At 35.0% G+C, this 27,673-nt stretch overlaps 1 pseudogene; it reads left to right on the top strand.

The window, feature by feature from the left end:
- Positions 1 to 2,141: 2,141 nt before the first annotated feature.
- The window catches only part of LOC111155387, a 34,855-nt pseudogene continuing 9,323 nt past the window's right edge, over positions 2,142 to 27,673 (top strand).

Here is a 27,673-nt window from a genome sequence, read left to right as displayed (position 1 = left end):
ATAAAAGTTCAAAGCTATTCCGAGAAAGCTGAAGTGCTTGCTATTCCTTTCCAAAATATTATTTTGAAATATGAAGGAAGCAAATAGTTCATTCATTGTACAATTATCAAAATGAAGAAAAGTCCAGTTAGCTAATGAAGATTGTTCAGCTCAATACTGACAGATCCCAGAAGAGAATACAACCTTTGGGAACTCATCCCTTAAAGGGATGGCATCCAAAAATTTAAAACATTAATTAAAATATTCCAGCCTTTGAGATTCATATTTTTTTGCATTTTACATGGTTTGTTTGTTTCTTTATTTTATTTTATTTATTTATTTGACAGACAGAGATCACAAGTAGGCAGAGAGGCAGACAGAGAGAGGAGGAAGCAGGCTCCCTGCTAGCAGAGAGCCTGATATGGGGCTCGATCCCAGGACCCTGGGATCATCAACTGAGCTGAAGGCAGAGGCTTTAACCCACTGAGCCATCCAGGTGCCCCACGTGGTTTGTTTCTTAGCATAATATTTTTTCTGGATACATCAGTATTTATTTATATATATATAATATATATAATACACACACACACACACACACACACACACACACACACTATTTTATATATAAATACAATTGCTAATTGATATAAGATTTGAGAGCTAAAATGTTTTAGGACTTTAGCCTCTTTCTCCCCTAAAAACGAAGAGGAGAGATTCTAGACAAAAGGCAAAAAAAAAAAAAAAAAAAAAAAAAAGTCTAAGAAGCACCCAGAAAATGAACATGAGGCTACTATATTTAACATTTCCCTTTGGAGTGGCAAAAATATTTTAGTAGGGTTATTTCTTCATTTCCAATGGCATACAAGGGTTGGGACACCCAATCTTTAATGTGCAATAAAATGAAATGGCAATTTTCCAAGAGCTGTGAGACTGCTACTAATTAGCACATTAATTTATATAAATAAAATTCTCTTTGCTGTTCCCCAGTGTTCTGCCTGAGAAATGCAACAAGATGAATGAACATGACAAATCAAAGTGAAATTTACAGGCTTAAAAAAAAAGGATCTAGAAATAATCCCTTGACCTTATTTCAACTTTTCTGACCCTACTTCATCAGTGCCATTTTTCTACAGAGCCCCTAAGTATGCACTCCCATTGCTGCCAGACTTCAGTTCTAAAGACAAGTTAACAAAGATGGTGCACCTACCTCCTTACTCCTCAAGTTGGACTCCTAGCTAAAGGAGTCAAGATCAGAACTCAAGAAAATGACTTTCATTTATTCTTACATTGACTTTGAAGTTTTTGTCATGTACATTTTCTTAGCAAAAATATACAGTTTTCCCCTGTTTTTAAAACTGTTTTCCTTACATACAAAATCCTTTAATTATTTTTAGTTTTAAATAATTTTATAGTTAATACAATTTAAAAATGAATATTGTCTCAAAGTTGTCAATATCTCTAAAGAAATTGCTAGTTTAATTTTTAAAAAAAGCAAGATCCTAATTTCCAAGAAATATTTTACTAAATTTATGTTTTCTTCTAACTCTGCTATTCTGAGAATAAATTTAATGGAATAAGCACTTTCAAATATGTGCATATGCTACACTCTTATTTTTGCATAGATACATACATATATACATAGATTTGGCTATAACTTCTTTGGCAGAATACTGTCTGCAAAGCCATAAGTGGTAACCCTGTTATAATCCATAATTAAGTAGTAAAATCAATTTTATGAAAAACAGAACAGAAAAAAGAGAATGAATTTCATATAGTAAAGATAAGTACTGTTTTGTGAGACACAATTTTCAGTTACGTGTATGTCTCTGAGTGTATATATTATGATGTATTATGTATTTCTTACAGGGAATCATGTTCGTAACAGTTGGGAAGATCTTCCAATAAAACAGCATATAAAAAGTATAGGAAAAAAAAGAACTTAGACTATGAAATGCATCTCTTAATGTATATGTTCAAAAATACTTATCACTAGTACAACAGTGAATAAGACAAAGTCTGTGGAATCATGGCACTTTTGTGACAGTGAAAAATCAGAGAATAAACAAGTAAACAAAATGTATACATGGTGTAATCTCTAATGATAAGTGCCAAGAAGAAAAGAAAGGAAGACAAGAGGATTAGAGAATGAAACCAGGGACAGGATGGGGCCTATAGCAATACGACTGTTAAAGGTTACTGAGGAGGTAACTAACATATCTGATCAGGAACCTGAACAGAGTGAGGAAGAGCATGTCAGCCAAGAGCACAACAAATGGAAAGTCCCTGAAGTAAGAAAAAAATGAAACAAGATGGGATCAGGAGGAAGATAGAAACCGGAAGAGACGCTTAATCTCAGGAAACAAACTGAGGGTTGCTGGGGGGTGAGGGTTGGAGGGATGCGGTGGCTGGGTAATGGACATTGGGGAGGGTATGTGCTATGGTGAGTGCTGTGAAATGTGTAAGCCTGATGATTCACAGACCTGTACCCGGGGACAAATAATACATTACATGTTTTAAAAAAAAGATCAGCATAAACCAAGGAACTGCAAGAAAATCAGTACAATTGGACTGGAATGATCAAGGCAGGGAGTGGTTGAAATGACCAGAGACAGAGAGGAGAGACAGCTTCCAATAATGTGGACATTGTTAGCTTTCCAAAGAACTATGGATTTCATCCTAAATAGGATGGTAAAACTGGTTGGAGAACTAAGAAATGATTTCAATACCTAAAAAAAACTCTCCAGGCACTATGTAAATAATAGATAAGACTATGGTGAAAATGTTAGAGTTGAAAAAAGATAGAGAAGGAGGGAGGGAGGTAGAGGGAAAGAGAAGGAGACAGGGACAGGGAGACCAGTATAAAGCCAAGACTAACTGACAATAGTTTGGGGTAGGATGGAATGACAGAAAGAAGAGAAATGGTTAGAGTCATGATACATTTTTCCCAGCATGACCTGCTGATGAAGTTAAGTTATGAGTATGGAGGAAAGAGACATATCAAGGATGATTTCCTAAATTTTGGCCCTAACAATTCTGTAAATGGTGGCAGGCTTTCTTACTGATGTGGGGAAGGCTTGAGGAGAGATGGTGGGGGTGGATAATTGGGTAATAAGGCACTTCCACTTTTTTCTGATTAATATATTACCATTATAATAGCATTCCAATAAATATCAAATAAGAAACTGCTAGGATCTAAACTCTGTGCTAAGTGCTAGGAATATAAAGTCAAAACAAAACCATTGTTTATGCAAAGAGAAATAAAACAAAACTAGAAATTGTAGTATGGTATAATTGGTACTATGATAAGTGTATGAAAAGGATATTTGAGCAGCAGAAAGTAAAGAATCGATATTAGTTTGAGGGATTATCAACTATTTCCAATAAAGATGAAGCTGGAGCTGTGTTTCAAAAGACGAGTAGAAATTAACAAGAATAACAACAGGCATGAGAGGTGGAGGGAGAGTGGAGGCATTTAGTAGAGCATGGGTAAATGCGTAGGGAAGTTAAACACATACACTTGGGAAACTAGAAGCTCCCTGGATGAAGGGTCTATTTTGGGTATTGGCAAATGATATTGCTAACATGGTAGGTAGAGGCAAGATCATAAAAGGTCTTGTCTAGCAAGCTAGGAGTTTGATTTTTACTGAAATCTATAAAAAGACACTACAGGATTTAAATCAGAGGGAATAATATGATTAGATAAATTAGATGGAGACCAAGCCACCATTGAAAAATGCAAAAAGGGTGCTGTTGCAATTATCAAAAATAGAAATGGTGAGATGCTGAAACAAGGCACTGATAACAAGGAGTGGAAAAAGAGAGAGTTAAGTTTCCACTCAGTTAAGGGAAGTAAGCAATGCAAGGTGAATGCTCCATGAAAGAAGTAGATGATATCAGTCAGTGGTTACTGAGAATGCAAGCACATTACACTTTGGATCCATTTTACGGCTGGCCAGGAAATATTAAAGAAAGTCCATTCATAACACTTAACCAGATACCTTGTCTAGCCCTAGACTTCTCTAACTTGGATTTTTCCTGCATTGTCGATCTCTTACACTCTGGGTTCCTAGACTACATCCTGATTGTTACCATAATAAACTCCCTGGTCTTTATTTTTAACTTGATCCATACACTTCCTTTTGCTCCATTACAAGTAGTGTATGGTAGAGTCAAGAGCAGTGGCAGAGGAAAGAAGAGTCGTGTAGACCCCACAACGGGTGCAGGATCAGCCACCAGCGAGCTATCTGACCTTCAACAAGCTTCAACCTTCCCAGTATAGAAGAGTTTTCGTGTCAGGGCTATTTGTCATTGTGAGAAATCTGAAACACTCAGAAAGCCCAAACATTCAAAATGCCCAATATAGGATGGATTAAATATTAATTTTTGAAAAATCATGAAATATAATACTGCATTAAAAATCATGCTTTGAGAATATTTAATAATATAGAAAATGTGCATGATATAGTCCTATATGTATAGAAAGCAGTTTGTAAAATTGCATATTTTGTTTTAAGCTATGAATCAATAGATATATATTACAGAAAAAATTTGAAAAGATATATAACAAAATGACATTAATACTTACATCTATGAACCGTGACTATGGGTAATTTTTATTTTCCTATTTGTGATTCTTCTATATTTTTTGTATTTTTTATAACAAAAATGACTAATTTTATAATCAGGAAAAAATAATTACAATGATCTATGGTTTTTTTCATCCTAAAGAACAATTTCAAATATAATATAGATCTGATTAGGGTAAATTCAGCAGCAAGTACCAGAAAACTCAATTAACAGTGTCTTAAAGAGATTTTCACTTCCACTTAGGTTAAAGACACGTACAGGGTAATGTCCTTCCATACTAGCAATGAGTATAAGCCAGATTACCTTTACAGTCATAGTTGTGTGTGTGTATGTTTTTCCTCACCACAGACCTGAGGATGCAAAAACCTAAATAACTAAAATCTAGAGGGTGACAAACTCTTCCCACCACCACTTTCATTCTTGGAGGAGCAGTGAGGGAAGACAGATAAAAGGAAAGAGAAATCACTGCGATGTTTAGAAACTTTTAAGGCCAATATGGACAGACATGACAGGTTAGAATTGAGGAAGCAGCCGCCACATGCATAATCTGTCCCCACCCACCAACAATTTGTCATAGGCCCTTCCTGAGTACTCACATGGAAGACTGGGTAGAGCCAAGAGCTGATGGAGGTTAAGGGCAGGGACAGCATACTCCCTCAGAGTATGAATCAGTGGCTGCCCCAGGCTGGGGGAGAGCAGAAGAGCTAACAGAGACTACCTCCCAATGACGAGGCAGGCAGGGCCAGCCAAAGCTGGATGCAGAGCCAAGGGACTGAGGAAAAATTCCTCATGGCCAATTCAGACCTTCCCCAAATCTACCCCTTTAGCCCTCCAAACCTGAGTACATGGTAGCAGCAGGAGGTAAGGGGACAGTCCTAAAGCATAAAAACCTGGGCTCAACACTGGAGAGCTGAGGATACAAATGATAACCCAGCCAAACAGCAGCCTGCTGGGAGCATGATGAGATGTCCTGTGACTTAAAAGGTGGTGGTACTCTATAAAGGACAAAAAGTATGAGTCTCCTGGTGCTTAGATCTCCTGTCCTGCTGAATGGAATGTCTTGATTTTGATCTCCAATCATTGAAGGCAGTGGTGATTTGGATCAAACTACAGTGAGAACAGTCTCATCTATAGATTAGATTGCCTCAATCCCTCACCTTAGATGCCTGAGAGAAAAATGAGTCTGCTCTCTCCTGAGTTTTAGTATTATTTACATATTAGTATTTACTATTTTTTAGATATAATTCCTTTCATACAATAAAAAAAGATGGCATATATAAAGAAGCAGGGAAAGGTGACCCATCAACAGAAGCAGATCCAGAAGTGAAATAGATATCGGAAGCATTAGACAAGGACTTTTAAATGAATGCGTCAAATGAAAATGGAAAAGTGGACAATACAAGTAAACAGAAAGAAAATTTCATCAGAGTCATGGAAATAATTTTTAAAAAGAGCCAAATGGAAAAAGTAAAACTAGAAATAAAGGAGATATCAGAAATCAGGGTTCATTTGGTATTACCAGCAGGTGGAACACAGAATACAAAGAATAAGTGAACTTGAAGACAATTTCAACAGAAGTAATTCAAACTCAGACACAGAGGAAAAAAAAAAATAGAACAGAGCATCTGAGGTCTGTGAGACAACACCAAACAATGTAATATATGAATAATTGGAGTTGCAGAAGGAGAGAAGGGAGAAAATGAACTAGAGAGAATATTTAAGAGATAATAGACAAGAATTTGCTGAAGTTGGTAAAATACACCATAATCCACAATGAATATATCCACCTAGAAATCCCAACCAAGTAGAATAAATACCAAGAAAACCATACTTAGACACTTTATAGTGAAACTTTATAATGGAACTACTAAACGCTAACAATTAAAAAAAATTAAGTAACATATGCAGAAAAGAAAATGTCTTACCACACATGATAAAATGTCTGGAAATGGAGTAGTACCAGAATTGACTAGTTCAGCATCTAACCCAGGGCAAGAACCCATATTCTTTCCATCTTTCCTTTTTGCCTAATTTAGCATAGAGTCTGTTCCTTTAATGATCAAAGATGTTTACAGGAGCACCAGGAAGCACATCATTGCACACATCCGCTCTTAAGACATCCCAGAAACTTCCTGAAACACTAGCTCTTCCAGCTAGAATGGTACCACATAATCACTCCTAAACTAATCACCAGTAAAGAAGAAATAATCGATTGGCTTAGACTAATTAGTATTGACTCCTGAAGCCTCTCCAAAACTATGTAGTCCTTCACACCTTGGCCAAATACAGACTTCTTTTAGCAAAGAAGTAAAGGCAAGTTACAATTGTTAGATAGACAACCAGATCTGGCATTTAATAAAATGAAACTAAAAACGCAGTAGGAAACCAAGGGTAAACATAACCTTTAATCTCACAATTGTATCACTAATGATTTCACTACATCTTTGAATTGTTCCTGTCACAATTTGATAACATTTCTTTCTACAGTCTCTACTGGATGTGGGAGATACTGAAGAGGCATTGTTTCCATTCTCAGCATTTGCTTTGTAGTATCGAAAGATAGACCTAAAACAAATGAATATCATTGGAAGACATGATCTGAGCATGGATCTGACTTCTGCAACTCCTGTACTAACTAAACTACCCTGAACAAATTACCTAAACTCTCTAAGTCTTAGGGTCTGTATCAGTGAGAGGAGCTGATATGTATCATCTCACATAATTGTGGTGAATTTTAAATAGATAATCCATAAAGTGATTAGCAAAACTGTTCAATAAACAATAGCTATCATTATTATTTTTCAGTGTGTTTATAAAGTTCAGTAGGTGTGTAAAAAACAACGGTTGAGAAAGTCAACACTGAAATGGTAAAGCTTGAATATATATGGATACATGAGCTATTCAACCTTTTGTAGAAAAGACTAAGATAGCAATCAAAGGCATTTCTGGAAGAATAACCAGTTCGGAAAAAAAGATACAGAAGCATGAAAAGTGAAGGAGTAAGGATCCAGGAAAAACAAGTAAACCTCAGTGTAAGCTCTGAAATAGACTCCAGGGCTAGGAGATGAAGCTGTGAAAGAACACTCGGGTGAGGCATGGAACCTCATGTATGACAGGATTATGGTATCATACTTCTCTGTAGGCAATAGGGAATCATTGAAGAATTTTTTAAAAGGTAGTAATAATGCCTGCCATTTGCATATATCATTGTGGCAACAGTGTTCAGATGAACACTGAGAGAGAGAGAGACCTGTGAGAGACAGTGTCTGTGCCAGAGAAACAATGACATTTAGAAGACATCCGATAAGCTACTTGAGAAATCATGTGGCCTAAGCTATGAGTGTTAGGAAAAGCTGGAAGAGAAGGCGAGGGTATGAGACTTGTCACAGAAAAGCTTGATTCTCAGGAGACTGGTCAGTTTAAACACTAGAAAGCTTTAAGTTTATGATTAAAAACTGAAAGGCAGTGGAATGACTTTCAGTTACAGATAGTAACATAAAAATAACAGTAGATAAAGTATTGAGAAGTAGATACTCTACAAAATGTTTGGATTGTTAGAATGAACATATGAAAAAATATTATTTGTAGCCTGTAGGTACTATTCAGCTACTTAAAACCAGCCTGAATGTTTAAGTAAGATAAATATTTCTTTTCAGAGGAACAGAACAATTTTGTTTATTAACTACTTAATTAGGAAGTCTTAAAAAAATAAAAAAAGGACAAGTGTTACATTAAAGCTCAGTCCGTTCCTGGTTGAGCTGTTACAAATGATAAATTAGCAGATTGCAAAGTAATGAGATTTAAAAATATCTATTCTTAATCTCTATTGTTTAAATTTGAATTTCTCTCATATTTGTTTCTCTTTGGAGATAAAGTAAAACTGCTTTAACCTTATATTTAGGATGTGGTTCTAATGGAGAGCTCACATAAGTATCTTCTGGATTTACCACTCAAATTATAAATAAATTAACATTTCATCTTGGACAAAATCTCTTTCCCCATTAATCCTAGTGTTTTGACAATACCCTGAATCCCTCTTTCAAGTCTTTTCCAATCATTTTGGAGCAGTCTGTCAGGGTTATTCATTAATCCTAACTCTATATAAAGCAAAAGAGTCATAGGCTTCATTCCCATTTCACAGATAATTTATGTATTTAGGCAAAATTCTCTAACACATAATGCCATTCAAAAATAAAACTTATTACATGCATTCTTGGCTGTCAGTTATAAAAGTGGAAAACTTTTCTGCTTTCTATGCTTTTCTGCAACTCAGTTAAAAACACTTGAGGCTATACCTGAAATTTAGTACATTGTTGGTGATTTAGTTACATTTATCAAGAATAGAGCAATCCCATATTACAATTTCTATGATATTGTAATAGTACAGACTGCTTTATTGAAGAATTACATTCTAGCGACCACTTAGGCTTTAAGAATCCCAATAGTACAAAAGAGAGCATGGGCCAGTTCAGGGGACACTTAAATCAGTAGCAGGGATCTGGTCTCTGCTCTGATACCGGCTGTACTTCTTTGAGCAGTTCATTGAGAGCTGTCTGCACCCATCTGTACATCTTGAAATTGGAGATCATGGTCCCTGAGTCTACTTCATTCAAAGGAGGCTGTGTGAATGGATGCAATCATTTGTCTTCAGAAAACGAATGGAAGAAAACTACCTCCTATTTTATAACCATGATGCAGAGGACTTCCTCTACTGTAGATACTTGACTGGTTTTTAACAATAATTAAGAAGTAATTTCTGAATCTCTACTTTTTACAATATCTCACAACTCTAAATCATTGGATTAAGTGGTTTCTGATCCTTGCAAAATGCTTAGGTAGCAACAGAAACTTCTTTCAGCTGCTACAATTTCCCCTTTGTGTTCATATACAGCAAAACTAATGCTATCCATTAGAGGTGAAGTGATTAAGTGTGTCTGCTAGATACTCTGATCTCGGGCACAAATAAACTCCAAGTTACTTCCTTCTGCCAGTTGCAATCTTCTATAATGCCTTCTCAACTCCACCAGAAAGACCACTCTACAAAAACAACTATAGAAAACACCAAAATAAATGTGGTGGTGGGATTGCTTGCATTAAATCCCATTACAATAACCAAATCAAAATAAAATCAAACTACAAGTGAAATATACATATTTACATTGTTTACAAATTGTGGCTTAACATCGGACCTTTGGTAGAAGTTCTTCGCTTCTTCAAGATTCTGCTACTTATATTCTGATCTGAGAAGGGCCCTATTCTGTAGGCACTTAAGAGTTTCCTCCCAGGCTACCATGTGAGCCCAGTATCTGTCTACTAGAACTTACATGGGAAGTTTAAAATTCTGGTTTATTACTCAGGCTATGAATCCACAGATATCTTTATTTGAAGGACACTTAATAGCTTATTAATTTACTGTCTGCTTTTCTTTCATCTGTGAACACTGCATCTTCCTTCATTCAGGCTGGACCCCAGGAGCCTGGCACGTTATTCATATAACAGAGTAAATTCCCATTTGGCCAAGGCAAAGCTGCCCTTGAAATCCGCATCTCTAGCCACAGTTGTGTTTATGCTTAGTATCTAGTTTCAGTGATCTTTTTTTGTGCCTTTTTGGACTGTGATCTGTTTGTTGCTTTTACTAAGCTTCCCATTAAGGAATGGTGAACAGGGCCACGAAAAGGTGGCATAATGTGGTGAGGCTCAGCACTTCCTAGCCCTATGCCACTTAATTACTACACTTTGCTTGCCAAGTATTTCTTGGCATCTAATTTAATTTGGGGACTTGCCTAAGCATTTAACTGAACTTGGAGAACTCCTTTCAAATATTTATACCCACTTTCTTTCTCCTCCTGTCATATCATCAATAATTCTGCACCACATTTTAGATCAGTTCCACTTCCATTTTTTCCAAAATGCTTGCTATTCCTCTTTTTCCTCTTAAATATATTGCTTACACCCCTATTCCTAATAAGTCTTCATTTTTAAAAAATAGTTTGTCCTTCTTTCCTTCTAAACCTTTTCTTGCCTCATTAGAGCAGAATAATTCTAGATTTTCTCTGTCCGTAAAGTTTTTATGCTCTCATTTAATCCAACTTGTATCTCATCCTTTGATAGGTTTCTATAAAAACAGAAAGCACAGAGGAAAAAACAATGGATTCCTTATACTGGTCACAGCCACATAAACGTCAACATTCTTGTCTCTGACCACGACTCTACCCACTCAGTTCTGTTACTCTAAGTTAATGTTCAACGTGTTCTTGAATTTTGTCAACATCTACAATGTCATGACGACTCTTACTTCTTTCCTCACTCAGTGTTCTCCTAGTTTTATATCCTTTTACAACTAGCATCGGCCTCATAGATCATCATGTTATTTAGCTTTTCGTTGGTGCCTTCAAGCCCATATCAGTGCTGGAACAATCCAATCATATCCCTTCTTCACTCTGATATGAATGTACCCAGTGCTGTATGGGAGAGTAGATGTCAGCACCTCAGTGTACATACAGCTTCCAACTCCCTTTGGAATTACAAGGCTATTCATCTATACTTTTCTTCACCCCCTCATTTTTTACCTTCTCTCACTGTTCCCACCGACCTTTTCCAGACATTATTCAAAGTCCTGAATTAGTCCAGAACTAATTCTTCCAATCCCACTTTTAGCTGCGTATTTTTTGCTACTAAATCTTTATGTTAATAATGGATAAATAATGATTTTATTCACAACACCTGTAGTATTTTGAAAAGCATAGTGCCAGTGGAAACATTGGCAAACCAATGAATATAATAGACAACGCAGAAATAAATGCAATAATAAATAAGAAAATAGTCAAATTCACAGGAAAACAGATTATTCAGTAATGACATCAGAAGTACTGGTTAGCCATTTGGAAAAAATAAAAATAAAATGGGACCTCTTCCTCATTTCCCCCACCTAACAATAATAACAGGAATATAAATAGTAATAATTCTTTTTGCTTCAATGCAATCATGAATCTACTCATAGAAAGTGACTAAAATATTTATAAGCTGGCTTTAGGAAAAGCCTACTAATCATGTCATAAAAACTACAAACAAAAATTAAAATGTGGACAAATTTGATTATATCAAAATTCTGTTTTGAAAAATAAGACAAACATAAAACAAAGAAAACACAAAACCAAGATGGCACAACTATATTATTGCAGCATTATTTGTAATAATGGGGAATTAAGAACAGTCTATATAGTCATCCATATGGGACTAATCAAATAAATTATAGAATATACCCATTATGAAATACTATACTAAAATTAAAATTGAAGTTATAGTATATATGAAATTGGAAGACAGCCACAACATATTATTGTTAATGAAACAAAAGGAGGGTAGAGTACAGTATTAAAATATTAGGTAGTATGTATGTGTGTATGTATATGTATATATGAAGATATACATGCGGATTTCTATAATAGGAAGTTTGAAAGAACCTGGATTACTGAGCTCGTATACTATCTCACCCTCTATTTTTAACAATTTTATGTGACAGGCCATACTCTAGGCAATTAAAATACTATTTTAAACCAATTTATAGACTGGGAACAGTCTCAGAAAGTGTGAGCAATTCGCCTTTAAATTAAAAGGGAAAGCAGTGATAATACCAGAACCCAGGAACCTTACCCTTAGTCCCGTGGTTGGTCCACCACATGATAGCTGGTCCTAAAGAGAAGATAATCATTTCAATCCAACCAGCTGTTTTCTATCTCCACTAAAGCAAAGAAAGAAAATAATTGAGATTAATCTACTACTGTAGATGTTATAAAAATGCTCCTTTTTTCCCTTTTTTAGTATAAAGAAACTGATAGTGAAGAACTAAAGTACATACCAAATAAAGTACTTTCCACTGATTTATCTACAGCCTTGCCAAGAGGTTAACACTGCTAGTGTGCTTCCCGACACTAACATCTGTTGGTTTAATATAGGTGTATAAGATGGATGGAGCATAGCCTTGGATGTATGACACAGGCAACATCCACCTAACTATTTGAGAACAGCTATGGAAAATATCTTTCTTCCCCAGCTTATGATTCAATTTCTTGAATCTCGACTCAGCCTCCTGCTTGCCCAAAGATTCATACAGGGGATCTAGGTAGATCTAGGTAGAATGGGAGAAACATGGAGGTGGGCAGGGGGGACGCTGCTTACATTCAAAATGGAGAGGAAAAGAGGATCACTCATTAGTCTTTATCAGATTACTCCTCTTTTAAGAAAGAGGTAGCTTATTAAGAGTTTTAGTTTACAGCCAGAAACTTCATGAGGGGGGGGAAAAAAAAAAGGAATTCACACAAAATCTAGAACTGTTGAATTAAATCCAAATACTATAAGTGTCACAATTACCGATTCAAAATAAACCCAAAATGGTGAAGGGGAAAAGAACTTATTATTTATTAAAAACTTACTGTGTTGTCTAGGTCCTTTATACACATTATCTGACATTATAATCCTCAGGACAGAGTTTACATGACCTGAAACCAGGTAAGCCGGTAAGAAGCCAGCCTGAAATATCTGAGAACAAAAATTACCAAAAATTACAAAACTATCTGCCTATATCTCATTATTTATTTCCCAGGTGATTATATAGAAAGTCTCTGGCAACGGTAAGGTATCTGGGTCAACCTTCTCATTCCTGTGATATTTCATTCTGTTAAGTAATGACAGTGATTCTATTTATGATAAAAGACTTTATTTGTGTTTGCTATTTTTCTTCAACTGAAGTGGTGGATGATTTCAAATTAAAGTTGATTAATGGCACTTTTGTATTATAGTTCAAGTAAACAGTGAAAGTCAGAAGAAGGTAAATGCAGCAGTTCCATTGGGCATGGATTCTCCTAGCCCGGAAGTCAGCTATGTTATTTTGCAGACTGTGATGACTTCAGTGCAGCTCTTCTAGCCAAGGCTGCTGTGCAGAAAGTCTTTCTACAGCCCCTTCTTCATTACTGGAGTGGATCTATTAAAGCAACATGCTAACTTTTTGGTAGATGATGTTTGGAATACACGTACATGATAGGTGAGATAGCCCGGAGTCTAGGTTAAAGTCACCATTGCAGATGCTTAAATCAATTCTTTTAATAAACTGATTATCAGTTGTTTAAAAAATATATATGCAAGGATCTCCAGAGCCTGGTCTTTCTTCAGATTTGACAACTGGTTTTAATGTATGTGTTAAAAAACTATGGAAGCTCTTGTACTGGTTATGGATAGTTGGATTAATAGATATAAATCTTTCAGATTAAACATCAAACGCATACTGTCACAGTATTGTAAATATAAATATTCAACATACGTTTTGACCATCTAAGCTGGAATTATCTGCAGAAGAAAAGAACATGAAAGACATTCATATGGATAAATTCCTAAAATTCCAATATATAGATATATACATACACTCACATATATATACACAAAATGTGTTTGTGTGTGCGTGTGTATTGTTGTCAAACTACGAGTTTAACAGTTCTCTAAATTCCTTATTTCTATCTTTTTTTCTTCTACTTAGTGTGGGATCGTCTATAGCTCACACTAACTGTGTATAATGAAATATGAAGACATTTCTGACTGCACTGTTAACTTGGGTCATTTCTTTTAGGAAATTGAGGGACAACATATGCTTGTCTAAGCATGTTATGCAAATTATTGACATAAAAGGATTTTTAACATGTAGGTAGTGTAAAACATGTCATAGTGACAATTCTTACATTCAGTATTCATTTATCCCGACAATTACCATGGTTATAACTCCTTTCTACATGTAGCCATTTTATATGCATGTTGAAAAGCAAGGCATGCACAAGTACCTGCAAGATATTGGAATTATATCCTCAACACTTTATCTTCAAGTTAGGGCTTGGACTCTGTAATTTTCCTCTGTTTATAAAATTGCATACATGAGATACCCCAGCAAGGTGAGTCTGTCTATTCAGAATGTTTGAAGTGGAAATATGTTAACATGGAAGGAATTTTCCCTCGGCTCATTTTAGACTCAGTCACATGGTCAGAGGCTGGAATTTATACCAGACATTCTCAGAAATCTTCTAGTAGCCATATTATTGCTTTCTTCAAAAGACAACTGCATATTGCCTATTTTCTAGCTACCTTTGCAACACTGTTCTGCTCATAACACACAGTCCCCGTTTTTAAAATGTACTTTACTAAACAAGTTTTATGTTATAAAGCAGAACAATATGAATACCATCTATGCAATCTGCTATTCTGTATTGTCAGATATGTCTTTTAAAGGAAAACTCTATAGCAATCAATCACGTGACAAGGTCTCTCTCTCTCTCTTTTTTTAAGAACAGAATACCATATTTCATCTATGAAGGAGGCAATATAAAATACTACTGAAATATCAGTATGATTTTTTTAGTCATTTGCAAATGCACAATTTCCCACATTTGCTGAAATAAGGTCTCAGAATAAATGCTTGTCAGTTTTAACAATTGTGTGGAGATGGGACAGATGGGCAGCTGTTTCTTTTTTTAATCCCAGATTTTGTTCTTTTACTTTAAATAATGTTGAAATTATTTTTTTTAATTGTGAAAAAATAAACATAGGAGGCTTTTAAAAAAATAAAATTAAGTGGTAGAAATTGAACTACAATGAAAGAAAGACAGTTCTTATAATGTGGATTAAAAATCTCTAGCTCTTTTAACAGAAAACAATAGATTTCACTGGCTGTACTGTGTTGATGCTGATCATTATTTATACTATAATTGCTATGACCAACTGTCTTTTTAGTTTTATAGGAATAGACAAAAGTTCTGATTAAGTCAAATTTGCATGATCAACTGGGCATCATAATTTCACTGTTAGTACTTATGAATTTTTCTGACATTTTAATCCCAAATGTGACTCCTTTCTTAGCTGTACACTGCAATATGAATTAATCTAAACTGAAGCTATTTTTAAAATCCTTTTGTTCATATAAAAACCACATAAGAATGCCTCTATTTTTAAATCAGTATTTCTTCTATCATAATTACTTCCTCATAGTACGAAAGAATAAAGATTTAACTAATGCCCTAACTAAATTGGCCAAAGATTATAAATAATGACTTTTCACTAGGTACAAATCTTCTGTAATTAGAAAGGGAGGCAAATAATCTGTAATGAATGAACTGTATTTAAAATATAAGTACTGAATATTGAACACAGATGCCTCTATACTGGTGTATAAGTGAAAAAGGAAAAAAAAAAAACTATATTTGTCTCCTTTCATGGGCAGAAATTTCATGTTCCAGAAAGGTAAAACATTCAACACAGACAAATACCACCCCCAACACAAAAAAAGAATAATTTTAATTAGCTGAAAACCAAAATGCCCTTAATAGAAAGATTTTAAATAGCAAAATGGTCGTTATCCCATTACATTATGTGAGATTATTCCAGATAATATAGCTGACCAGAAACTATTTCTGTATCCTACTCAAAAATCTGAAATTTTTTGACCTTCAATTAAGTAAAAATCATATCATTGGTCAGTTCCATACCATGCAGCAGTGGTGATATGGGATAATTTTATGTAGGAAATATAGTTCTATTGAATGCTTTTAATGGATTGAATCTGTTAATATAACAGTGGTTGATTAAAGAACCTATTTTAATATCAACTTTAAACAGACTACAATGCTTTATAACTCTAAATTGTTAGAATCCATTTTTAATTTCTTTAAAACTGATAAGCCTCCCTGCCCTTCCCTAATTTCAAATTTAATTAAATCCACAACACAACCACACTGAAGAAAAAGGCCAGTTTTATTTACATAACATAACAATAGTAATAACAATGAGTGAGTTGCACTAAACCAACATCAGTCTTAATCACAAAATATTATTCTTGACCCCTTCAAAGAGCAGCTTTTTTTTCCTACCCAGCCAGGAATAACATTCAATTTTGTATTAAAATAACTACTGCGACAGAACTCACAAATGAACAAATATATTTTTGGAAGTAAAATTCAACATCACAATCATCACTACTATTTTTTTTTTCATAAACTGAGTAATCTTCCATCTTAACCCACAACATCAGCAATGCTTAAATTTTACGTTTTTTAGATACTATAAAAATTACATATTAAGCTCTTAGGATGGGCAGTGAGGAAATTAAGGTGCAGATTACAAAAGCCTGGGGCATCAAGGGGTGAAGGGGGCAAGATCAGAGAATGAAAGTGGTAGAATCAGGGTTTTCAAGCAGTTCCTTTCCTCCCAGGTTATATTCAGACCAGAGGCCTGCCTCGGGCAGAGTCAAAGGAGGAGTTTGCCTAGAGCACCTAGTCTGGAGGGAGAGCCCCTCTACTTTATTAACCAAGCGCCTATTGTGGTTGCCTCGGTCTAACATCTACGCACAGCCTGAGAGCTTTGAGAGCCTTTGGATTATGGGTTCACTGATCACAAAATCATTCTACATGCTTGCAGAGTTAAGCACATATATTAGTTATTTGAGAGTCAGAGTTACTGAATTTCTGAGAGGCCTCCACCAAAGTTGAAAGTCAATCCACAATGTCAGTTTAATATTAGATACTTAAAACTATGTTCTCCCAATAGTGAATTTTCTAATCAATCCCTAAGAGTACTTACTGGCCATTAATTCACTGTTTTCACTTTCCCACAGCAATTCTCTTCCCATCATGCCCTTTACACACACACACACACACACACACACACACACACACAGCCTTTTCAGAGTAAAACCTGACATCCTTTGTTTTAGATGGGTTCATCTTTTCAAAGAGACTACAGTCCTATACTAGTACTCACTTTTTCTACTTTAGTATTTTTTTTCTTTAACTCTAATTGCTCCTTGAAATATGTTTGCATTTCCATAACCCTGAAAATTCTTCCTCTTTGAAACCACTGCTCCACTTTAATCACCGTCCTATTCTTTGACATTATTTTATAGCAAAAGACCCTCAAACAAGCAACTTACCTCCAGACCTCACTGCTCTCACTAGGCATCCCTTACTTCCTTAACTTCCTGTGATCTGATTTATGGACCCATCAATATCCTGACACTGCTCAATTAAGTCATTTTTCTAATGGGATTGAATTTCTTTATTCTGATCGTCTTCAAATTCTCCACTACATTTTATACAGCTTATCTCATTTTTAGTTTCCATGATACCATCTGTGATTTTTTTTCTCTGTATCTCCCACCAACTGGGCTTTTTCTTCTTTCTACCACTCAGTTTAGTGACTCTCTTCATTGTCTATCTGCTGATTTTCCTCTACACTTGCATTTTTTTTTTTTACATTCAACTGTTTTAATTATTTCACCTATACTAAACTTCTTATCTCCTGGACATCTTACATCTTATTTCCTACTTCCTCTCCTGTTCCATTCTCCAAAATTTATTATAGGCTCCTTAGTTATTAGTTATTTATTAAAAAAAAAAAAAGACTGTTCATGCTTCTACCTATATGTTAGACAGGCATTCTTATAGACACCGAAAATAGAGTAGTGGAAAAAATAAAAATAAAAATAAAAATTACCTGTCCTCATGCAGTATGCATGTTTTTGAGGGAGGGAGATAATAAACGTGGTAACATTAATATCATGGAAATGAATGTTAAAGGGAAAACATAAAGCAAAGAAGGAATATGTGAAATATCAAGGGCGGACTTAAAATTCTAAATAGGCTGTCAGACTACAGGGACAAATTTAGAAGCTAAGATACCATTTTAAAAGTACTGCAATAATCCAGGAGAGAGATGATAGTGACATGGACCATATATAAGAAGAAGGAACCAAGATTTATACCAAACTTTTTGATCCAAGTAACTGGAAAAATGTAGCCCCTTAGCTAATATAGAAAAGAAGATCCTAACTGCATAATACAAATTTTGTTGTCCTAAACATAAAAATGGTATTTAAAACCATGAGAGGAAGGGCGCCTGTGTGGCTCAGTAGGTTAAGCCTCTGCCTTTGGCTCAGGTCGTGATCTCAGGGTCTCTGGGATTGAGCCCCGCATGAGGTTCTCTGTTCAGCGGGGAGCCTGCTTTCCCCTCTCTCTCTCTCTGCCTGCCTTTCTGCCTACGTGTGATAAATAAATAAAACCTCAATAATAAATAAATAAATAAATAAATAAATAAATAAATAAAATCTTAAAAAAAAAAATGAGAGGAAAATTACATGACCTTGGAAGTGAGTATAGGTAGAAAATAAAAAAGTGTAAGGTTTAGAATTTAGGAAAATAAGGAGGAACTGGCAAAAGTAACTGAGAAGGAGTGGTCAGAGACATCAGAGAAATGATGGACCTTAAGGGAAAAAAAGCAATTCTAGGAAAAGGGTATCAATTGCACTCAATGCAATGGGTAGTGCAAATATGAGAATTGGTAATTAAAATTACCAATGTGAATGCCTTCGGTGTCCTTGACAAAAGGAATTCCAATGAACTATGAGAAAAAACCTGACTGCAATAAATAGAAGAGAGAATGGTAAGAAACTTCCTCAAGAAATTTTGCTATAAAGGATAGAAAAACTTGGGAACATAGCTGTAGAACAAAGTGTTATCAAGTGAAGGTTTTTATGATGAGTGAATTAACAGCATGCTTATATGCAAATGAGATAGAAAAAATAATGTTACTGAATGTATGGAGAAATGCAGAATAGACAAAAATGGATGGGATTTATGCATAGATGGAGACACAGACTGGGTAGAAACATGAATGAACACAGTTAACCAGAGAGACTGTGGAATATAGGAATATAGGTACTATTAAGTGTGTTACACATCACTAGGAACTTACGGAAGTTCTCTTTTTAAATGTTTCAATTTTTTCAGTGACAGAGGAAACTGAGACATCAACTGGGAGCAAGGATCAAGGATGAGATACTAAGGGTTTGAAGAAATAGAAGAAATCATAGAAAATCATCCAGGAGAATGGAAGGGAAGATCGATGAAAAAATTATAGTAATCTCCCATTAAGAGAGTCCCTTAAAGCTATTGATAATGAATTTAAAGTAAGGCCAGTTATCAGAGCTGTGCATTTTCCTTTGTTTTTTTCTTTCCTTCTTTTTTGAAGATTTTTTTTTTTAATTTATTTGAGAGAGAGAGAGTAAGACTGAGAGAGAGAGTCCAAGTAGGCAGAGGGAAGGGCAGAGGGCAAAGGACAAGCAGACTCCCTGCTGAGCAGGGAGCCCAATGAGGGGTTTAGTCCCAGAACCTCAGGACCATGACCTGAGATGAAGGCAGATGCTTAACTGACTGAACCACCCAGGTGCCCATTCTTTTGTTTTATTTTCAATTACAGGTGCAGGTGCATTGCAGAAAGAAAGTTTTACTTTCCTTGAGTTACAGTTTCATCAGGAAATGTGGTGAAGCAAGAGAGGCAATGGAATTAATGATACATGCAAGGGAGTGATTATAATGACTGAACACAAAACTTAAGGTGTGTAAGGAGGAAATAAAAGACTATTAGAAGATGAGGAGAAGAATGAAGCTGGTAGGATTAATGCTAACTAGGTGTAGGTGGGGTTGAAGAATGCTATATTTGGGACAATAAAGGTAGTGTCTCAAAAGATAGGAGTTGAGAATCAAGGAGATGGATATGTGAAATTGAGTTGATTGCAGGGTCATTGCAATTGGGAAAAAATGCCAAAGGAATGAGCATGGAAGTAAGGCTGAAGTAGGGAGGAAAACACCTCACTTGGGCGGAAAAAAAGGTCAAGGAACTAAGGAGTCATAGTGTTAGAAAGTTTATCTGTGTAGATATTGAAATCACTAAGAATTATGAAAGAAGACATGTTAGAGAGCATGACAGTGATCCAGGGTGGTGTAGAGATGGCCACTACAAAAAGTGACATTGGGGGCGCCTGGGTGGCTCAGTGGGTTAAGCCGCTGCCTTCGGCTCAGGTCATGATCTCAGGGTCCTGGGATCGAGTCCCACATCGGGCTCTCTGCTCAGCAGGGAACCTGCTTCCCTCTCTCTCTATCTCTCTCTCTGCCTGCCTCTCTGTCTACTTGTGATCTCCCTCTGTCAAATAAATAAATAAAATCTTAAAAAAAAAAAAGTGTCATTGGTATTTTCTAATAATAAAAATTGCAAAGTGATGATGATTAAGAAAGAAGGAGGGAAAGTAAGCTGTGAGCAGGAATGATTAACAAGGAAGACACATATCTCTTTGCAAATACATATTCATTCATTCAGTTGCTCAAGCACATTTTTTAGATACGTGGAGTGTGACGGGCACTATACTAAATGTTTACATTCAGTGTCTAATTTTGATTCATGAAATAACATTATAACATAAGAATTATTATCTGCATCTTTATAGTGAGCAAGTTGAGGTTAAATAATTTACTTGAGATTATTCAGCTATTGTTTACTCTCTCTCATATTGTGTTTCTTTCACTCTAAAGTAATACCAATGCAAGTTTCTTAATATGGAGGGATGACTACTTTGGCTGTGGCATTGAGAGAAGCTCTGCAGACCCACTCCCTAGGGAAAGAACTGATGAGAATTATACACATACAGAAAAAGCTTTAAATATCTGGACGCTGCCCCAGGGCTTACAACAAATCAAGAAATATTTCTTCTTCAAGAAAATTTACTGAAATGGTAAATTTGTAGATCTGGAAAACAACAAAAACAAAACGAAAAAAAAAAAAAAATGAGAGTCTGCAACTCTGAAGCCATGACCTGACCCCTTTCTGCTCCCTCTCAGCTAAACATGACAGAAGATTTACCCTTTGTAGGTACAGCTAAGAAGGTGGGACTCCCACTCCCCTATGCTCCTACTCAAGAGTTACGATTTCTTCTTGGAAGGGGTAGGCCACTAACACTTCCTATCTCCCCCAGCTCCATGTTACAGAAACTAAATTCCAGATGACTGCATCTCAGAGTTTAAGGACTCCTTTTGTCCGCCAAGCCCCCATTTGCAGGTCAGATACTCTACCCCAGATATAGCAGACCAAGAATAAGCTCCTTATAACACTTCAGGTTGATTATAGGGAGGAGATTTCACATAGGGAGAGGTGAGTCAGAAAGATAAGAGGCTACATATCCTCCTCCATACCCCACTCATGAAGCAGGGATGTCACTCTGAAGAAGTGGGGTACTCTCTCCATCCCCAGTTCTAGAGCAGTGGCCTGGAGATTTTCCTCAAGGGAAGCAGTAGCCCATGATGGAGACTGCCAAGGATCTCTCTTAAAGGAACTAAAGTTCAATTCTAAAGTTGTTCTCAAAAATAATGGAGATTTTGGTCCTAAGCAGTAAAAGAAGCTAAGAACTCCCTAAGACGAACAAACAAGATGTAACACCAGCTAGTTTATAAAAGAGAACCAGGGTAAGAGAAAATTAGGAAGAATGCTCCTAGGATTAGAATAAATCTCAAAGACTGGTCTCAAAACTGTCCCTGTAAAGAGGCTCAAATTTAGTTAGCCTTGGGGGGGGGGGCAATTATGTTCCAAAGTATTATAAAGTACAGTAGCACAATTAGCTGGCAGTTAGTAGCCTAGCCCTGGGGTGACCAGAGGGAAAAAAAAAGTCTAAAAGAGCCTAATAAAGCCAGTGTCATCTCAGGGTGACTGTGTACATGCTCAACTTTGTACCCACTGAAGACTGACATCAGTGACTCCACACTGTGGGGAAACAGACTTTACTAAAATAGTCCAGGAAAGTCAACAAATGAGCAAGCAAGCAGCAATAATAAAAAGCCCTTAAGAGGTGAGAGAGATAGTATCTCAAGTTACTACAGTGTATTACTGAAAATTAGGAGACATGCAAAGACATAGGGAAATGTGACCTACACATGTAAACAAAAGCAAGCAATAGAAACTAATTGTGAGAGGGCCTAGTTGTCAGACTTAACAAAGACTTCAAAGCCGTCATCATAAATATGTTCAAAGAACTGAAGGAAATCACTCTTAAAGAAGTAAATGAAGGCATAATTACAAGGTCTAATCAAATAGAGAATATCAACAAAGAGAAAGAAACTTAAAAAGAACCAAATGGAAATTCTGGAGTTGACAAGATCACTGAAACAAAAAATTCTCTAAAGAGTCTCAACAGCAAAAAAAAAAAAAAAAAAAAAAAAAAAAGAGAGAGAGAGAGTCTCAACAGTAGATTTAAACAGGCAAAAGAATCAATTAGCTTGAAGACGCTACCTCAAAGGGTGTTACATTAAGTGAAATAAGCCAGACAGAGAAAAACAAATACTTTGTGATCTAACTTATATGTGGAATCTGGGGGAATACAATAAAAATCTCATAGATACAGAGATTAATTGCTGTTTGCCAGAGGTGGGGGTTGGGAGTGGGAGAAATGGAAGAAGGTGGTCAAAAGGTACATAGTTCCAGTTATAAAGTAAATAAGTCCTGGGAATATGTTGCACAGCATGGTAACTACAGCTAATACTGTATAATGTATTTGAAAGTTGCTAAGAAAGTAGATCTTAAAAGTATAAGAAAAAAATTGTTAACTATATATAGTGATATATGTTATTGTGGTGATCATTTCAAAATATATACATATATATGCACATATATAGAATCATTGGTATACACTTAAAAATAATGTATGTTAATTATCTCTTTTTTTTTAAATAGCATGGCTGGGTTTAAGTGTTGATAACTGGTAAGATAACTAAGTTAAGAGATATTTCATTACAGGTGTGTACAGGATTTGGCATCTGATAGAAATAGAAATATTAACTTACAGTTATCCAAGTATAACATACAGATGTCTTTTCATAATAAAAATAATAATAAAGGAAGAATGATGTCAAACTAGTAAGCTTTCTACCTTAAAACACTAGAGAAAGCAGAACAAATTAAACCTAAAGCAAGCAGAAAGAAAGAAATAATAAAGACTAGAGTGTAAATTAATGGAATGGAGAATAGAAATGTAATAGAGAAGATCAATGAAATCAAAAAGTGATTTTTTGAAAAGATCAACAAAATTGATAAACCTTTAATTGGACTGAACAGAGACATGGAAGAGGGGACATTACTACTGACCTTACAGAAATAAAAGGATTTTAAAGTAATAAACTATGAACAATTACATGCCAACAAAATAATTAAGTCTAATGAAATAAAAAAAATTCTTGAAAAGAAAGTATTGAAATTTACTCAAGAAGAAATAGAAAATCTGAAAGGCCTTTAACCTTAATAAATATATTGGGGATTCCCAAGACCACCCTAAGGATGAATGATTCACTAGGAGGACTTCCAGCTCTCAGTACATAATTGTATTCATGGCTATGAGAACACCATGGCTGAGAGGATACTAAACACAATCAGCAAAGGGAAAACGTACATGTGGCAAAGCCCAAGGAAAACGAGGCATGAGTTTCCAAGGGTCATCTCTCACTGAAATCATGAAGTTCATGCTTAATTCCCCCAACAAAAAGTTGTGACAACACATGTGAAATGTTGATTAATGAGAGCTCACAAGAGACTCAGCATCCTAAAGCTGGTCATATAAACAGCTTCTGCCTAGTACATATCAACATTACAGACTCGCAGAAGGAAGAGCAGGTGTTCAGCATAAATCACATTGTTGGTACAAATAGGTAAGACACAGTGAGTGAGTCTTATCAACTCTGGGAATGATGGGAACCCACCCCAAATCCAAGTGCCCAGACACCAGACAACTGTAAGTTAACTTTCTTCTGAACAATTAGAAATTTTCTAATTTTTGCACAATTAAAAAATTTAAAACTTTTCACAAAGCAAAGCCAAGGTCCATTTTCCCCCACTTGTGAATTCTACCAAGCATTAAAAATAAATGAATAAATAAATAAATAAATAAAGCCTTAATATCATATTTTCACAAACCCTTCCAAAAAAGAAGAGGAAAGAACGTGTTCCAACTCATTATATAAGGCCAGTATTACTTTGTTACTAAAGCAAAAACAAAAAAACAAAAAAAAAACACATCACAGAAACAGAAATCACCAACCAATTCTCTAGTGACTACAATTACAAAAATTCTCCAAAAACCCTTACAGTGAGTCTTATTATTTGCAGAAGATATGTTCTAGGAAGTCACTGGGAACCCTAAATTAGTGAATACTGAGCCATTGTTCATAAGAGAAATACAGGGTTAGGTTCTCAAGAGCCTCTGGTCATAACATTTTCATCAACTGATCAATAATAGCTTTGTTTTATGTGTGTTTCTGTTTAAAGGCACTTTATTTAATATATATTGCTGACTCATTAACATTGAACTCATGGCCAACAGCACTATAACTCATGCTTGAATAAAGCTTATCTAACAAGCATTTTCTATGTAAGGCACATCACAGCCTTCTTGCACTTAGATGCTGTAGACAGCTTTTGAGAACTAATGTTGGAAGTCATTTTAAACAGCAAATCAACAAATAGCACAAATACATGGAAAATATGACATTAAATAGGCCACAAAAAGATACTTGTTTAAAGTATGAAAGATAGAAAAAGAAAGCAGAATATTGTTTTTTTCAACTTCAGCTTGAAATATGTACCTTTGGGTAAGAATTTTTCACTGTTCTCTGCATGTTCACAAATGGACCACAAAAATGTCACAAATATTGATTTGGGGATTACGAGTAGATTTCAGTGAGTAAGTGAATTCGTAAATATGGAAACTGCAAATAATGAGGATTGATTGTAATAGCAAATAGATTCTAGCAACATATAAAAAGGATTATATAACATGAGTAAGTGGGATTTATCTCAGGAATGCAAGTTGGGTTAACATCTGAAAATCAATTAATATAATACACCATATCAATGGAAAATAGGACAAAAACCAGATAATCATCTCAATAGTTTCAGAAAAATCATTTGACAAAACCCAATATCTATTCACGATAAAAACATTCAACACACTGAAAATGGGACGGAGTTTCCTCACCCTGATAAAAAACATCTCTGAAAAGCTACTATTTCACTTAATGATAAAATACTGAATTCTTCCTAAGGTCAGCAGCAAGAAAAGTATATCCTCTCTCACTACATTATTCAACATTTTACTGAAGTTTCTAGCCAGGTCAATTAGGCAAGAAAATGAAATAAAAGGCATCCAGATTGGAAAAGAAAAATAAGATTACTCTTTTTACAGGTGACATGATCTTATACAAAGAAAATCATAAGGAATCAACTAAAAATATTATTAGGACTAATAAATGAATTCCATATATTTGGAGAGTTCACTTTATATACATATATATTATATATATATGTAAAAATCAATACACTAGAAATTAACAAATTAAAAATGAAATTAAGAAAAACAATTCCATTTATTATGTCATCAAAATGAGGAATAAAACTTTTAAAATAAAGACAGAACATATACTCGGAAAGTACAAAACACTGTTGAAAGAAATTAAAGAAGATCTAAATAAACTCAAAGACATTCTGAGTTTCTGGATCAGAAACCTTAATATTGGTAAAATGGCAATACTCCCCAAATTGTTTTACAGATTCAATGTAGTCCACCTAAAACCCCAGCAGGATTCTTTTTAGAAACTAACATGCTGTTCTTAAAATGCATATAAAAATTCTTGTCCAAAATAGGCAAAATCTTAAAATGGAAGAACAAAGTTGGAAGAATACTTCACAACTTCAACATGTACAACAAAGTTACAGTTATTGAGATGGTATGGTACTAGAATGAGGGTAGAAATAAAAATCAATGCAATAAAACTGAGAGTACAGAAATAAAGTCTCACATGATTAGTTAATTTCAGACAAAGGTACCAGGAAAATTCAGTTGTGAAAGAATAGTCTTTTTTGGCAAATGGTGTTGGGATAACTGAATATTCACATGCAAAATAATAAAGATGGACCATTACCTCTTACCAGGCAAATGGATCATAAACCTCAATGTAGGAGTTAAAACTATACAATTCTTAGAAGAAAACATAGGAGTAATCTTCATGAATGTGGGCCAGGCAAAGCCTTCTTACATATGACTTTAAAGTAAACATGAGAAGAGAAACAACAGATAAGCTAGACTTCATCAAATTTAAAACATTTTGTGTTTCAAAGGATATAGCATCAAGAAAATAAAAGTCAACTCATAGAACAAGAGAACATTTTTTCATATATACATTTGATAAGGGATTTGTATCCAGAGTATGTAAAGAAATTTACAACTCAGTAGTAAAAAGATACATAACACAACTTTAAAATGGGCAAAGGATCTGAATAGCTATTTCTCCAAAGAAGATATACAAATGACCAATAAACACAATGAATGATAGTCATTCAACACCATTAGTCATTAGGAAAATATAGATCAAGACCACAAAAATATATCACTTCACATAGAGTTGGATGGCTAAAATAAAAAAGACATATTTTAACAAATTGGCAAGGAAATGAAAAATTGGAACCCTTGTACACTGCTGGTTAGAATGTATACTACTCATCCAACTTTGGGAATTAGGCTGGCAGTTCCTCAGTCTGTTCCTCTAAACATAGTTACCATATAACCTATCATTTCAACTCATAGGTACATACCAAAAGAAATGAAAACATATGTCTATACAAAAAACTTGTACACAAACATTCCTAAAAGCATTACTCACTTTAGCAAAAAAAAAAAAAAAAAAAAAAAAAAAAGGAAACAACCCAAATGTCTATCAACTGATGAGTGGATAAATAAATGTCATCTTCATACAATGGGATATTATTTGGCAATAGATGGCTGAAATACTGATTCATGCTATAAGACGGATGAACATTAAAAACAGGCTAAATGAAGGAAATTAGTCATGAAAGACTACATATTGTGTGATTTGTGTAAAACACCCAGAATACACATATCTATAAAGACAAAGAGATCAGCAGTTGTCTCTAGCTGAGGTATGGGAGAGAAATGACAAGTTACTGGTAATGAGAACAGGGGTTTATTTAGGGCTGATGAAATGGTTTACAGTTGGTTTTGGTGATAGCTGTAAAAGTTTGTGAATATAAAAACCATTGAATTGTATACTTTAAATGTACTAGGTGTATGAGGTGTGAATTATATCTTAAAATCAGCTGTTAACATCTGATGTTAGAAACATCAGATTTTTTTTATATCCAACCATGTCAAAGTCTGACAATACCTAGTGCTAGCACAGATCTCAGTGTCTTT

Source organism: Enhydra lutris, unplaced genomic scaffold (genome assembly GCF_002288905.1).
Source record: "Enhydra lutris kenyoni isolate GAN:26980312 unplaced genomic scaffold, ASM228890v2 scaffoldscaffold41, whole genome shotgun sequence".
Classification (NCBI taxonomy): Eukaryota; Metazoa; Chordata; class Mammalia; order Carnivora; family Mustelidae; genus Enhydra; species Enhydra lutris.
Note: the sequence above shows the minus strand (reverse complement) of the source record. Positions and strands in the feature narration are given on the sequence as shown.